At 38.4% G+C, this 15,962-nt stretch overlaps 1 non-coding gene across 1 annotated transcript; it reads left to right on the top strand.

The window, feature by feature from the left end:
* The first annotated feature begins 448 nt into the window (after positions 1-448).
* Positions 449-555, top strand: LOC120279688. Its single transcript, XR_005541995.1, has one exon. It is a non-coding gene; the product is annotated as a small nucleolar RNA R71 (small nucleolar RNA).
* The last annotated feature ends 15,407 nt before the right edge of the window (positions 556-15,962 follow it).

The raw sequence follows: 15,962 nt of genomic DNA, 5'->3' as shown, positions 1-15,962 counted from the left end.
AAGGTTCTAGTGGCTCCTCCAACCCGGATTGTAGGTGTTGCTATATGGATTGCCTTGGCCTCTCATTGCATTCCCTACAAAATCCACTTGTTCTGCTGAGGATGTACCACCAATAGAAATTGGGCAATCGGATGGAGCATGTCCTCTCCCACACCTTGTATAACTCGTCACGGCCCCCACTCTAGGAGAAGTTAGAATGTCTAACTTCTTGCTCAATGACTCAACCTGGGCCACCAATGAGGTAACTGCATCAATCTTATGAAGTATGGCTACCTTCTTTCCATCTTTGGTGTTCCACTGTTAACTATTTATGGCCATTTCTTTGATGAGATGTCGGGCTTCTTCAGTGGTCTTGCTCTCTAAGGTACCTACTGCTGCAGCATCAAGTAGCTACGTCGTGCTTGGGTTCAACCCACTATAGAAAGTCTGAATAATCATCCACTCGGGGAACCCATGTTGAGGACATTTCCGCAGGAGCTCCTTGAACATATTCCATTTCTCAAAAAAATTCTCCAATTCCATTTGTACAAAAGAGGATATTTCATTCCTAAGTTTCGCGGATTTTTTGGAAGGGAAATATCGGGCAAGAAAAGGTCGTACAATCTCCTCCATGTACTGATCGATGTTCTAGGTAATGAATATAGCCATTGCTTCGCTCTCCCTTTCAAGGAGAATAGGAAGGCCCTCAACTTGATAGCATTATCTGTAACACCATTAATCTTGAGCATGTCGCACACTTCCAAGAAATTATCTATGTGATTGTTTGGATCCTCATCGACCAAACCATTAAATTGTGCCGACTGCTGTAACATTTGGATGAAGCTTGGCGTGAGCTCAAAATTTTATTTAATCGGTGGCCGCACAATATGCGTGACAAGAACTACGGGCCTAGCATAATCTTGAAGTGTCCACTTCTACTCATTCGGTTTTTCCATATTATCAGACCCTTCAACTTCTATTTCAGCTTGATTAGACTATTCTTGGACAGGTTCTTTTCCCTTTCTATGAATTCTTCGCCCAATGTCCAGATCTCCATAACACTTTCCTTATTAAATGGATGTTTAATAAGTCGTGGAGATCCTTAAACACATGATCCTAAACCTAAGGTCAACCATAACTAACCCTACACTATACCCTAGCGAAAAAGAATGCTCTCGACGCCTCACACTGTGCAAGGTTACATAAAGCCCTAGGGAGTCCAAGTGATAAACCCCAATCTCTAAGCTAGATCTAACCCGTTGGTCTAGGAAAAAGACCCCTAGTCACAATTAAGCCCCAGCACTAAGGATTACTTCAACGCTTCACTATGTTGCTTGCAAAATTAAGCCCAGTGGAGTTCCTCTCTTAGCATTTCACTCTATTTTGACCGCAAAGAACTCTTGGAACAAGGAGGTAGGATAAATCACCCCTAAAGGGAAAGAGACGTTCTGCTACCTCTCGACTCACCCACTTAACCCTCTCCAATCTAGCTTTGTCTAACCCTCATGGTGTGTCACTCATCCACTAGGATTACCAAGATGGATTCTCAACCCTATTGCCACTTTAAGTGAAAATCACTTAAACAAGTATTCAAGATTGAAACTCAATTAGAACATCAATGAAAGAAAAAATAATGAAAGGTCAATGAAAGAAAATCATCCTAGGGTTCACAAGTTCAAGCACCCACTAGGGGTTTAGCTCTCCATGGAGCAAGATACAATCAATAATGAAATCAAAAGTAAAAACATGCAATCCATAATTAAAGCCCCTTGTAGGCTGTATCGATGGTCTTGTGGAGTGCCTCGTCATCTCCAAAGGTTCCCTCATTGATAAGTGCTTGTGTGATAAGAAAGCGAAGTGTTCTTTCCTTATGATGAGCATTACTTTTATTGGTTTTTAACACTAATATGTGTGTATTTATGTCACTTTAATGCATATAAGGTTATGTAGCCAAATCTTAGAGAAAGAAGCCAATGTAGATCGTGAGTGCACCATTTGGAGGAAATCTTGAGAAGGTTCAAACGCGAAGACATAAGTCGGGTTCAAGATGCTAGAATGTATGCCAACCTCCTTCTATTGAGCTAGCATGATGATTTGGATGGGTATAAAGGTAGTCACAATCTAAGTATTCTGGCTTGTGCATGTGTAACAAGATCTCCACCAACGTGGCCATACATTGAAGAAGCAAAGCGATCTATGACGTAAACGTGTGCCCGTTTACGTTACCTCAATGAAAACATAGTTTCTGGAGTGTTTCAGACCGATACTGTAGCAGGGCACTACAATAATACTGTAGCAAAATACTGTAGAAAAGTACTGTTCACAACTGCCCGAAGAAGGAGTTGTCTATAGAAGCCACATGGTGTGTGGAAATTCCACATGCTCGTGCGTTAATTCCATATGAGCCGTGTGAAATATTCACAAGGTCGTGTGGATTCCCGATTCCAGCTTTTTCAAAGCTGATTTCAACCCTGATTTCAGCATTCTTTTCTCCATCTTTTCTTCAACTTGAGAGAGAGCTGTGGCTAGGGTTTTGAGAGATATTAGCTAGGGATTGGGAGAGGTTCTACAGCTCTGACATCGCACTCCGTTCGGAAGAAGGTTAGTGGGAGAGTTTTCGTCGGCACCCGATCCGGCGAGAAGCATCCTAGACCATACAAAGGGACCTTTGGACGAGTAGAGGACTCACCACAAGACCATCGTCATGACTATTGAGGGGGTTTTCTATGGATTCATTGCTTTTACATTCGATTTCATTGATTGTCATTAGCTGCATGGAGAGCTAAACACCCTAGTGGGTACTTGGATTATGAACCCTAGGATGTATCGGTTTCATTGAACCTTGTTATTATACTTTCTTTAATTGATATTTTTATTGAGTTCCAACCTTGAATGTATTGATTGTATGAATACTCCCTTAGAGTAACATTAGGGTTGAGAGTCCTTGTTGGTAACCCTTGTGAGTGAGTGACACACCACGAGAGTTAGACAAAGCTAGTTTGGAGAGGGTTGAAAGGATGAGTTGAGAGGTAGCGGAGCGTCCCCTTTCCCCTCCAGTATGATTTATTCTACCTCCAATTCCTCGAGTTCTTTGCGTTTATAGTAGGGTGAATGGGCTAAGGGATGACCATCCGCTGGGGCTTAGTTGCGAGTGCAATGGAGTAAAACGTTGAAGTGATTTTAGCATCTAGGGCTTAGTTGTGGCTTAAAAGGGCATGCGGAAGCAATAATATATTTGCGATATATATTATAATTGTGTTAATGAGCATCTTAATTTAATTAAAAGGCCTAGAAAATTAACTCTTGATGATTTTCTTTCTTTTGATGCGCCGAACTTATCTCTTGGATTGTCGTAGATCTCCTAGCGCCGAACAAAAGTTCCACGCCTCTAGATCACACACCAAAAATAAGAGACAATTTCCTCTTCTTCTCCAAATAGCGGCTAGGGTTAGAGAGGAAGAGAGAGCTAGGGGATTTTCTCACAAGAGAATTAATTGGGTTCGGTCTATAGTTGGAGAGGAGTCATATTTATAGAAACTTCATAAAACATGATAAACATTATTCAATTATGAGTTCTAATCAAAATATGAACCTTCATAATATGATAAACATCATTCAAGTATGAAGTCTTATTCAAAATACGAACCTTCATAATATGATAAACATTACCATAGAAGTTCTATTAGAAATATGAGTCATAATCTAACTAAAGCCACTTTTATCTTTGAGTCCTCATAATTTTAAATATCTATTCGACTCCAGCGAATTTAAATTAAAATTTAAACTTAAGACCAAAACCCTAAACCAATTTACAATTTCACTTATCCCATGAAGTAAAATTGTAAATTGACAATTTTACCCATGTACTCAAAACGAGACTGATTCTTTATCCCTTTAAGCGTGACTCTCTAGGTTCATTCTGTTTGGCAATGGGAGGATACCAAAGGATGTGGGTGACACCTAGCCAGCCCCGTGGCACACGTCATAGCCCAACTGAACACGAATGACTAGATCATTACGAACCTTTCTGATTATGATTACCATATGTGTATAAACCTTTCGTTCTTGTATCCCAACCGAGTGAGAGCCATGGTAATTGTCAAACTCACTTTACTTGATCATATAGAAATAACTATAGTAGGTTGAGATTACCAAACTAAACTTCGTGTCCCACACGATTAGTTTGACTGCCTTGGCCAAGGTCTTCTAATCTCACGTACTTATAATCGCATAGGATACTGACTCATTTACTTCCGAGAGAACAAATTCCTTCTTGGTGATCACTCACAACTGCTACTTGCCCGACATAGTCACACTTCAAGGTTGGCCCTACCAAAAGGTAAACTGAGCCTAACAACTCTAGTAACAGACACGACGTTACAAGTACTTTGTGATCATGATACCTCAGGTCTAAGGTCCACTCATATGATCATAACCAACAATCCCAATCATTGACTGTCAAAGAGTAAAACCAATGTGATTAGATTGTTGCGAGTCATGTTCGAATACACCAATTCCCAATGATGTATTTATGACATATGCTCCCACTATTCCATAGTGTTCAACTAGAGCTCTTTGTCAAAGTATATGCCATACAAATCCTTATGAACCTTTAACGGCCAATTAAAGATTCTCTGATTTGTGAACTATTTAAGTGTATAAGTACCAAACCCTTTTAGTGCTCTTCTCTTTATCCCCCAAAGAGTAGAAGGTTTAACTTAATACACATAGACTATGATATTCGAAACTAATTATAACGCCATCAACAGATTTATATGAACATCAAAATAAATGTCTATTTAATAAGAATAAGAATGTATAATAGAAATGAAATGCCCAAATACAAGTATCCTCATTGGCATTTGAGGGCATAATCCTAACAATCTCCCACTTGTACTCAATGCCAAACACTATGGTATCTTACACCCATCTTCTTAGGATGTCTATCTAACATGACTTGTGATAGTGGCATGGTGAGTAGGTCAGCTAAGTTATCTGCTGAGGCTATTTTCTAGATGGCTATGTTGCCTCTTCCAACGATCTCTCAACTGATGTGGTACCGCCACTGGATATGTTTGGATATACTATGAGAGCTCGGTTCTTTCGCTTGTTCTACAGCTCTATTGTTATCACAATAAAGTGATAATAAGAGCTTCCACATTTGGAACCACCAGACATTCTATCAAGAACTTCTTAATCCAAACAACCTTTGATGCACCCACATATTCAGTCTTAGTGGTGGAATTTGCAGTAGTAACATACAAGTATTTCGTCTCACTGCTTTACCATTAAGAATGAATATAATTAAACCCTAAAGTGGATCTTCGGTCATTAACATCGGACTGAAAGTCTAAATCTACGTAGCCATCCATACTTAACTCTCCATTGTTATAGATTAGAAGCATATCTTTAGTCCTAAAATACTTCAACATACACTTCATAGCTTTCTAAAGCTCCTTTCATGAGAAGCACATGTCCTCTATAAAGAAATTTGTAACTATGCATAGAATGAATCATGTCTAACAAAGTTCGATTCGTATGCTTAGCCATCCCCATTCAGTTGAGGAGTCGCTGGTGGTGCTAATTGTGAAACTATCTCATGTTCCTTTAAGAACAAGTCAAACTTGGTATTCATATACTCACCACCACGATTCGATCGTAGTGTCTTTATATGATAACCAATTTGATTTTCCACTAAAGCCATATACTTTCTAAACTTGTCAAGTACCTCTGACTTGTTCTTCATTAAGTATACATAACCATACCTAGAATGGTCATCGGTAAAAGTCATGAAATAATGGAATCCACCGCGAGCCATCTCACTGATCGGCCCACAAACATCGGTGTGCACTAAATCTAAAACTTGTGGTGCCCTCTCAGGATGTCCAATGAAAGGAGATTTGGTCATCTCACCAAAAAGACAAGACTCACATGTCATATAAGGATTCAATCCCAATGGACCTACAAGGCCATTTTTCTCCAACTCATGAATCCTTTGTTCTTTAGCATGACCTAATCTCAAATGCCATACAAGTTTTTGATTTATCTCATGCCTACCATGCCTTTTAGTGATAGCATTCACAACATATTTATTTTGGACATTTAGATAATACAATCAATTAACTAAAGAGGTATTGCCAACTAATTTATTTCCAAAATAAATATCACAATTAGTTTCACCAAATTTAAAGACATATCCTTTTCTGACTAAAATAGGAACAAAAATAATGTTCTTTAGCCTGTTTGGTAATATTTAACAATCCTCTAAAACTAAAACATGTCCAGAATATAAAAGAATAGAAGTAGATCCTATGTGAGTTGCTACGACACTCTGTCCACTTCCCATGTTGATCATCACCTTTCATTCACCCAGCTTCCATCTTCTTTCCAGATTCTGATTCATAATACAAATATGAGGACTAGCTCCTGAATCAAGAATCCAAGAAGTAGAAAATTCAGAAATTGAACAATTTGCTTTGAAAACAAATTATTCCATACCTGTAGCGCCATCTGCTCTGAGCTATGGACAATCCCACTTCTAATGACCGGCCTCGCCATAATGGAAACACTTGCCCGCTCGCTTGGAGCTCTCTCTCGCATAAACCACAGGAGCCACACCTTTATTCTTATCTACTCCTCCCACTACTTTGGGAGCCAAGGTATTCTGCTTCTTGGCCATCTTTTTCTTCTTGGGCTTTGAGGGCCTAGAAGTAGAGATTGTCAAAGCAATAGCATCCTTCCCTTTAGTCTTCATTTGAGACTGAGTACTTATTAGCTTATTAAGAAGACTAGCCAGTGTGCACTCAATCTCATTCATGTTAAAATTAACAATAAACTGAGAGAAGTATTCAGGAAGAGACTACAAGATGAGATCAACCTGAAGGTTGTAGTCCATGGAAAAGTCAAGAACTTCCAACCTCTCTATCATAGAGATCATCTTGAGGACATGCTCTCCAACTTTTCCACCCTCACTCATCTTTGCCCTAAAAAGCTCTCTAGATATTTTATACCGAGCAGTCTGACTATGCTCTCCATAGAGCTTTTCCAAGTGCAACAGTACCGATCTCGCATCACTCATCTTTTCATGAGAGCTTTGTAGATCACTACTCATGGAGGCTAACATATAGCTCCTCACTCGCAAGTCGTCCTCAAGCCATTTTAGATAAATGTCTTGTTCTTCCTTACTTGCCTCGGGTGGAGGTTCGGTAGGAATATTGGCCTCAAGAATGTACCCGATTCGCTCTAAATTGAGGACTATCCTCAAATTCCGGAGCCAATCTACATAATTGGGCCAAGTAAGGGCATTTTTCTCAAGCAAAATATTAAGTGGGTTATGAGTCATATCGAGAAATAAAATGCAAGAAAATAAATACCAGATTATTAGTTTATTTATATTATACTCAAATTATATTAAGGTTTTTAAATAAAACTTGGCTCCCACTACATTTTTCAAAATCTACACTCCCACTATAGAAATCGGAAATCCTCGTTTGTAGGATCTCGTAGTGAGTGATTGTGTTCTTTATTAAATCCAGTGGAGCTCAACCCATACAGTATAATTGCACCACTAGAGTTAATGAAGTGGCGTCCGATGCTAACCTATTCCATAGGTAGTCCAATCAATTTTGGCCCATAGTTTACCAAGCCTCAACCCATATAGTTTAATTGGCCTGTAAACTATCTGAGTCAAGCCCACCAACTTCTGTCAATCTAACAATTGACTTCCACCCCCTAAACCCATACAATATAATTGGGGAGGAATTTGTTTCGACAGACGGCATCTAATGCACTAAAGGTTCTTAAAATTATAAGCGAATACAAGACCCCCTAGTACAGGGAAGATATCATGAACCCTCATAACTCTAATCATCCAAAGCTTGGTGGAGAGCCAGGACATCCCATGGCCTTCAACTTAGTGTTATTCTTTTGGGAGAATTGTTTACAAGTTATTAATTGGGTCTCACATTACATTAATCATGCATGTATTAATAAGACATACATTCACATTGAAGCCATCACATGCATACGATCATGAACATCTATGATTAACCTAATTTAATAGATTAATCTAAAATAAAATCGTAAACTATTACATGGCTTTGCGCTCCATACAAAAGGACTTTACGCCGGGCTTCTTGCTCCATGTATTCTCGGACTCTTGTGTCACTTTATATTTTCTCTAAAATTTATAAATATGTATCTTGGATACAATCTACTTTTGCAAAACTTAAAGAAAATAACATTGGACACAACATGGTCCAAATACATAAGTAAAAAATAAAATAAATATAAAAGCCCTAAAGTTCATGATCGTATGCTATCCATTCATTCAACACATCAAATAAAAATAAAAATAAAATTAAAAATAAATCAATCATAAATTACATTGGTGTGGATTCCACTTTATTTAAAATAAAATAAATAAACAAATAATAATAATAACAAATAAAATAATAACATAATAATATAAATACTAAATAAATAAAATTGACGTGGCCCACGCCCTGCGCAGTGCTCGTCCCGCGCAGCACTACACGGCAATTGCGTGGGCCCATGCAATTATTATTATTATTATTTTTATTATATATATATATATATTTTAAACAAATCAATCTTCTACAGCGCCACCAGTATTGTGAAACACAACTTTTGATTTATTTAATATATATATATATTTCAATATCATTATTGTAATTATTATTATTATTATTTATATAAAATTTTAAATAAATTATGAAACCCTAACTCAAAATAAAAATTATGCATAAAATCTAATTTTATCATAAATCTTTAATTTTATATAATAACCAAATAATGATCACCAATGCAATTTTATGATTTTTAAACCTAGTGCTCATTAAAACAAATAGCCTGGCTCTCGTACCACTGTTAGGTAATATCGCAAAAATCAAATAACATTAAAAGGGCATGGGGAAGCAATATTATATTTGCGATATATATTCTAATTGTTTTAATGAGCATCTTAATTTAATTAAAAGGCCTAGAAAATTACCTCTTGATGATTTTCTTTCTTTTGATGCGCCGAACTTATCTCTCGGATTGTCGTAGATCTCCTAGCGCCAAACAGAAGTTCCACCCCTCTAGATCACAAGTCGGAAATAAGAGACAATCTCCTCTTCTTCTCCAAATAGCGGCTAGGGTTAGAGAGGAAGAGAGAGCTAGAGGATTTTCTCACTAGAGAATTAATTGGGTTCGGTCTATAGTTGGAGAGGAGTCATATTTATAGAAACTTCATAAAACATGATAAACATTATTCAATTATGAGTTCTATTCGAAATATGAACCTTCATAATATAATAAACATCATTCAACTATGAAGTCTTATTCAAAATATGAACCTTCATAATATGATAAACATTACCATAGAAGTTCTATTAGAAATATGAGTCATAATCTAACTAAAACCACTTTTATCTTTGAGTCCTCATAATTTTAAATATCTATTCGACTCCATCGAATTTAAATTAAAATTTAAACTTAAGACCAAAACCCTAGACCAATTTACAATTTCACTCATCCCATGAAGTAAAATTGTAAATTGACAATTTTACCCCTGTACTCAAAACGAGACTGATTCTTTACCCCTTTAAGAGTGCCTCTCTAGATTCATTCCGTTTGGCAACTGAACACGTGGCCAGCCAGCCCCGTGGCCCCATGTCATAGCCCAACTGAACACGAATGACTAGATCATTACGAACCTTTCTGATTATGATTACCATATGTGTACAAACCTTTCGTTCTTGTATCCCAACCGAGTGAGAGCCATGGTAATTGTCAAACTCACTTTACACGATCATATGGAAATAAGTATAGTATGGTGAGATTACCAAACTACCCGTCGTGTACCACACGATTAGTTTGACTGCCTTGGCCAAGGTTTTCTAATCTCACATACTTATAATCGCATAGGATACTGACTCGTTTACTTCCGAGAGAACGAATTCCTTCTTGGTGATCACTCACAACTGCTACTTGCCTGACATAGTCACACTTAGAGGTTGGCCTTCCAAAAAGGTAAACTGAGCCTAACAACTCTTGTAAAAGACAAGACGTCACAAGTACATTGTGATCATGATACCTCAACTCTAAGTTCCACTCATATGATCATAACCAACAATCCCAATCATTGACTGTCAAGGAGTAAAACCCATGTAATTAAATAGTTGTGAGTCATGTTTGAATACACCAATTTCTAATGATGTATTTATGACATATGCTCCCACTATTCCATAGTGTTCAACTAGCAATCTTTGTCAAAGTATATGTCATACAAATCCTTATGAACCTTTAATGCCCAATTAAAGATTCTCTGATTTGCGAACTATTTAAGTGTATAAGTACCAAACCCTTCTAGTGCTCTTCTCTTTATCCCCCCACGAATTGAAGGTTTAACTTAATATACATGGACTATAATATTCGAAACTAATTATAATACCATCACAAGATTTATATGAACATCAAAATAAATGGCTATTTAATAATAATAATAAGAATGTATAATACAAATCAAATGCCCAAATACAAGTATCCTCGTTGGCATTTGTGGGCATAATCTTAACAGATTTATCAATTGGAATCCCTAGAACTCACTGCAATTCCATGACTCATTAATTCATTAGTTAGGAAGCATAATAGAGGGTTTTTACACTTAAAATGATTGTCCTAGGTGGATCAATATCCAAGTATCCCATTTATATCGATTGCCTTACCTCTCATTACTTGTGCTCTCTCTCTCTTTTACTTTTGTTTGTATTACATCTTACCACACAAATCACTATTCATATTTCACTTAGTTAAGAAACAACTTAAGTATTTTTACTCTCTATTCCTTGTGGATATGATACCCACTCACATGGGATTTTATTACTTCGACAAACCCGTGCACTTGCGGGATATACGCAAGGGGCGTTGTCACTCATCAAGCCTAGGGCACACCTCGTCGAATCAATGCTGTGGGAATGATGGAAAAAGATTGGAAAAAAAGATCCCTCAAAATGTCACAAGTCGCGACTTAAATAGGGCTGTAATCGGGCATCCACGCGCCCGTGTGAATCTCAAAGAATCAAATTTTTATCGCACTGTGAACAGTAACTGCTACAGAGATTTGCTATAGTGTTTTCCTATGATAAACTGCTGCAGTACTTGACCAGAAATGCTCTCGAATCCACACTTTTCATTGAGGCCACATGAATGGGCACACATCCATGCGGTATATCGTGTTGCGTCTTCAAAAAAATCACATTCAACGAAGATCTTGCTAGTGTTGCACAAGTCAGAGCACATGAGTGTGACTGCCTTTGTGCCCCTCTAATTTGCATGTTCACTCAAGCACGACAGAGGCTGAAACACACTCACATGTCTTTGAGCACATTTTGTGTCTTCACATTTGTTCACTTTAAGATTTCATCAACAAATTGGATCCACGATCTACTTTTGGTTTCTTTCTTTCATAATTGTCTTCACAACCCTACTTGCATTAAAGAACACAAATACATATGTATAAGCGATAAAATCTGAGAAGAGTAATGCTTCATGTAAGAAAAGATTACTTCGTAATGCTAATACACAAGCACTTATCACTCCACACACCTATTCAACGCCATCGATAGGAAGCGTGGAGGTATCTAAATGCTAGGTCTTATGGTAGAAGCCTTCGATATACCACATATATAACTCTTGTGGCCCTGAAGTGTCTGGGTCTATACTTGATGTGGACTTAGGTGGACCGGCAAGTCGACGTGGTACCAGGATTAAGACTTAGTACAAGTATGTTCCACGTCGACCAACCCTATCCTTAAGGAAAATTCTGTGTAGAACATCATATACGCTTCTCCAAACATCTGGAAACAAATCGTCTCCTAATGACTTAGGCTGATGATCATCCGATCTAACTTGAATGAGCTCATCACCTCCATGGTCTGCTCCCAGTAGGTTGGCAGATTAATGTAGATAAATTGCTCCCATCCATACACTGAGATCAAGTCTCATACCTCATTGATGAGACCAATTCCCTCAAAAAAGCGCTAATCCATAAGCCACCTATATCTTGCTCAATGCTCTGGATCTCCAAATCAGGATATTACAAGCCGAGAAGACTCACTGACCTTCTTCTTCTTGGACTCTGATAAATACCCAACTATATGTATTTTATATGTATATATCATGTTCTATTCATGTACATTTTAATCAATTAGAGCATGGGCACTGTAACAACACAGTAGCAAGTACGTACAGTGGCACGAAGAATTGGAGAAACTTAAAAGTCTTGGGTTTTGTTAATGAGTAACTAATGGGCATGAAGATGTGCGTAAGCAACTAAAGAAGTAGCAGCTTATTATAGCATTTTACTGTAGCCTCTACCAAGGATCACCGAATAATGCTTCCCCTAGCCGAAGGTCACTTCTCGATCCTAAGAGATTGCTCTCTTTTCAGGGTGGTTGATCTCCACTTTGAAGAATGATGCGTTGAAGCCTCAATAGGCCTAGAAATCACCTTGAGAGATCCTTGTCATTTCTAGCTTTTCTCCTAGTCTAATGGTGGCCAAGAACTCCTTTTCTTGCCCTAAAACGCTCCTTTTATACCCCTAAGCCATATGCGCTGTAGGAAGACTATACAAAGCCAAAAATGATGAATTCCCACTATATAGTGGGGTTAATATCGGGGGCATATGAGTCTGATAAGGACCCTTGATAAGTGCTTGTGTATAAGTATTACTAAAGACACTTTTCTCACATTGAGAATTAGTTTCATCAAATTTTATGGCTCATTCATGTGTATTTACATTCTTTTGTGCATTTAGGGTTGTGGAGACAAGTTTGAAGAAAGGAAGCAAAAATAAATCATGGATGCAATTTTTGAGGAATCTCTTGTACCGAACAAGGATTAAGACACAAGTTGTGTTCACCAACATGTAGGTGTATGCCAACCTCCAAATGTGCAAATGAATATATGAATTGGAGGGGCACGAAGGCAGTCACGCTCATATTCTCTAACTTGTATGATATTGTCAAGAGCTTGTCAATGTGTTTGAAAGCAAGATGTAACATGATCTACTACATGGATATGTGCCCAATCATGTGGCCTCGATGAAGAAAAACAAAGTCGAGATGTTGTAACAAAAGTACTATAGCCATTTACCAGTAACAAATCACTATAGAAAAATTACGGTAGTAGTACTATTCACAGCGCACAGAAAATGAGAAGCCTAGAAATTCACACGGTCATGTGGAATTTCCACAAGGAAGTGTGGATGCCCGATTCAAGCCTTTTAAATACTACTTCGAGAGTTTGTTTTTGGGATTGTTTTCCTATCTTTTGCCTTTCTTTTGGGGAAAGCGTGGCTAGGGTTTGGGGAGGTTTTTTTTTTGAGATTTTAGAGTGTTTCAATGGCATTCGACATCGATTTCCTTCAGAGAAAAGTTAATGGGAGAGCTTTCGACAGCTTTGACTCAGCGGGATGTGCCCTAGGCTTGACAAAGGAGTCTTTGGAGAAGACAAGGCGGCCCTTGAAGACCATTGACATGAAAACAAGGGGTTATCTCTATGGATTGCTTGCACTTGTTTTTTATTTCTTCTTTGATTTTGTATTGCTCCATGAAGAGCTTAAACCCTAGTGGGTGGTTGGACCTGTAAACCCTAGGATGATTTTGTTTCATTGACTTCTATTATGTTTCCTTAATTGATGTTTTAATTAAGTTTCAATCTTGCATGCTTATTATTGTGATTTTCCCTTATAGTGACACTAATGTTGAGAATCAATCTAGGTAACCCTTTGACGGGGTAACAACTTCACTAGGGTTAGACTTAGCAAGAGAAGAAGATTGAGAGGATGAGTCAAGAGGTAGCTGAACTCCCCCTTTCCCTTACGATGTGATTTATCCTACCCTCATTTTCCAAGAGTTTTTTGCGATCATCATAGAGTGAAGTGGTAAGAGACATTCTCCACTTGGGCTTAGTTGCATGAGTGACAGAGTGAAGTGTTGAGTTATCCATAGTGGTGGGGTGTAATTGTGATTAGAGATCTTTCGCTTGGACTAAAAGGTCAGATCTAGATTAGGAAATAGGGTTTATCACTTAGACTGCCTAGAACCTCAAGCAGTCTTACACAGTGTGAGGTGTTGAGAGTTCTCAACAGCTAACACTGTGTGGGACTGCTTGAGGTTCTAGGGACTCCACATGATAAATCCTATTCCCAAATCTAGATCTAACCCTTTGGTCGAGGTGAAAGATCCCGAATCACAACTAAGCCCCAGCGGAAGGGATCTCTCAACACTTCACTCTATTGTGCATGAATAATTAAGACCCATTGGAGAAGATCGATCAGCACTTGACTCTATTGTGATTGCAAAGAACTCTTGGAATATAGAGGTACGATAAATCACATTGGAAGGGAAAAGGGACGCTTCGCTACCTCTCGACTCACCCTCTCAACCCTCTTTAATCTTGCTAAGTCTAACCCTAATGGTGATGGTCAGTCATCAAAAGGATGCCTTGATGGATTCTCAACAATAGTGTCACTCTAAGTAAAAAGCAAACCATAAGCATTGAAAATTGAAACTCAATTAAAAAACTCAATTGGAAGAACATATTAAAAGTCAATGAAAAAAAACCATCCTAGGGTTTACAAGTTCAAGCACCCACTAGGGGTTTAGCTCTCCATGGAGCAATACAAGATCAAACAATAAATTAAAGGTAAAAGAAAACTATTCATAAGAAGAACACCCTTGTTGTCTATGATGATGGTCTCCAAGAGCCGCTTCTCCTTCTCCAAGGACTCATCAATTGAGCCTAGGCCACACCTCACTGAAACAATACCGTCGAAAGCTCCCCCAATAACTCTCCTTCGAAAGAAATCGATGTTGAACCCGATAGAAATGCTCCAAAACATGGTGAAAACCTCCTTCAAAACCTAGCCGTGCTTTCCACAAAAGATAGGAAAAAGACTATGCAAATAATTCTTCGAGTAGTATATTTATAATGCTGAAATCGGGATTACACACGTCCATGTGGAATGTCCACATGGGTGTGTGGATTCTTAGGTTTTCTGAATTTTGTATTTTGTGAGCAGTAATAGATACAGTGATCCCGTGCCTTCTCTTTTATTGAGGCCACACAGTTGGGCACACACCAGTGCGGTGGAACATGAGTTTGTAATTGCTTTTATGTCCTTCCAATTTGTCGATAGACTTGGACATTCTTGGAAGTTGGCACACAACCTCATATGTTTGATCATGCATCATGTCTTGAGACTTGTTCCACACAAGAGAATCCTCAAAAATTGAGTTCATGACCTATATTCGCTTTCTTTCTTCTTATACTACCTCCATAACCCTAAATGGACAAAAGAACACAAAAATACATGAATGAGCCATAAACCCTGATAAAGTAATGCTCATTATAAGTAAAACATACTCAATAATATGCAAACACAAGCATTAATTAGTAAGGACCTCAAGTATAATATCTCACCGGACGGTATCATGACTAGTAAGAAGTCACCCATAGCCCCGCACATCGACAAGCTCCCCAACATCATCAGTATGTCCAATCTCCCCAAGTGTGTCCCAATCAATGCATCATGATTGTCCAAACTTTAACTTTTAGCGACTCTCAAACCATTACTGCTGTTCGGGGTTAGTAAATTCCACTTTTGGTAATGGGGTTGGTTCCCGCTCTTGGAGAGAGCATTTCTGAGGAATCTTCTTGGTCCTTGGTGTCATACCTGCAAGTTAAACAACAAGAGAAGTTAGTTTAGCATAAATTTGTGACATACAGGAATCCACGGGGACGTATGGGCAAGCTACATGGTTGCGTGGCTTACTGGAGCATTTCTCCAGCCTACACAGGTGCGTGGGAGAACTGCGCATCCACTTGTAGTGGGTTGGTGCACAGAAAGTGGGCACACAACCACGTGGCCCAGCCACATGGTCATGTGGCCGAGCTGACAAGAATTGTCCAACCCA

This window comes from Dioscorea cayenensis, chromosome 16 (assembly GCF_009730915.1).
Source record: "Dioscorea cayenensis subsp. rotundata cultivar TDr96_F1 chromosome 16, TDr96_F1_v2_PseudoChromosome.rev07_lg8_w22 25.fasta, whole genome shotgun sequence".
Lineage (NCBI taxonomy): Eukaryota > Viridiplantae > Streptophyta > Magnoliopsida > Dioscoreales > Dioscoreaceae > Dioscorea > Dioscorea cayenensis.
Note: the sequence above shows the minus strand (reverse complement) of the source record. Positions and strands in the feature narration are given on the sequence as shown.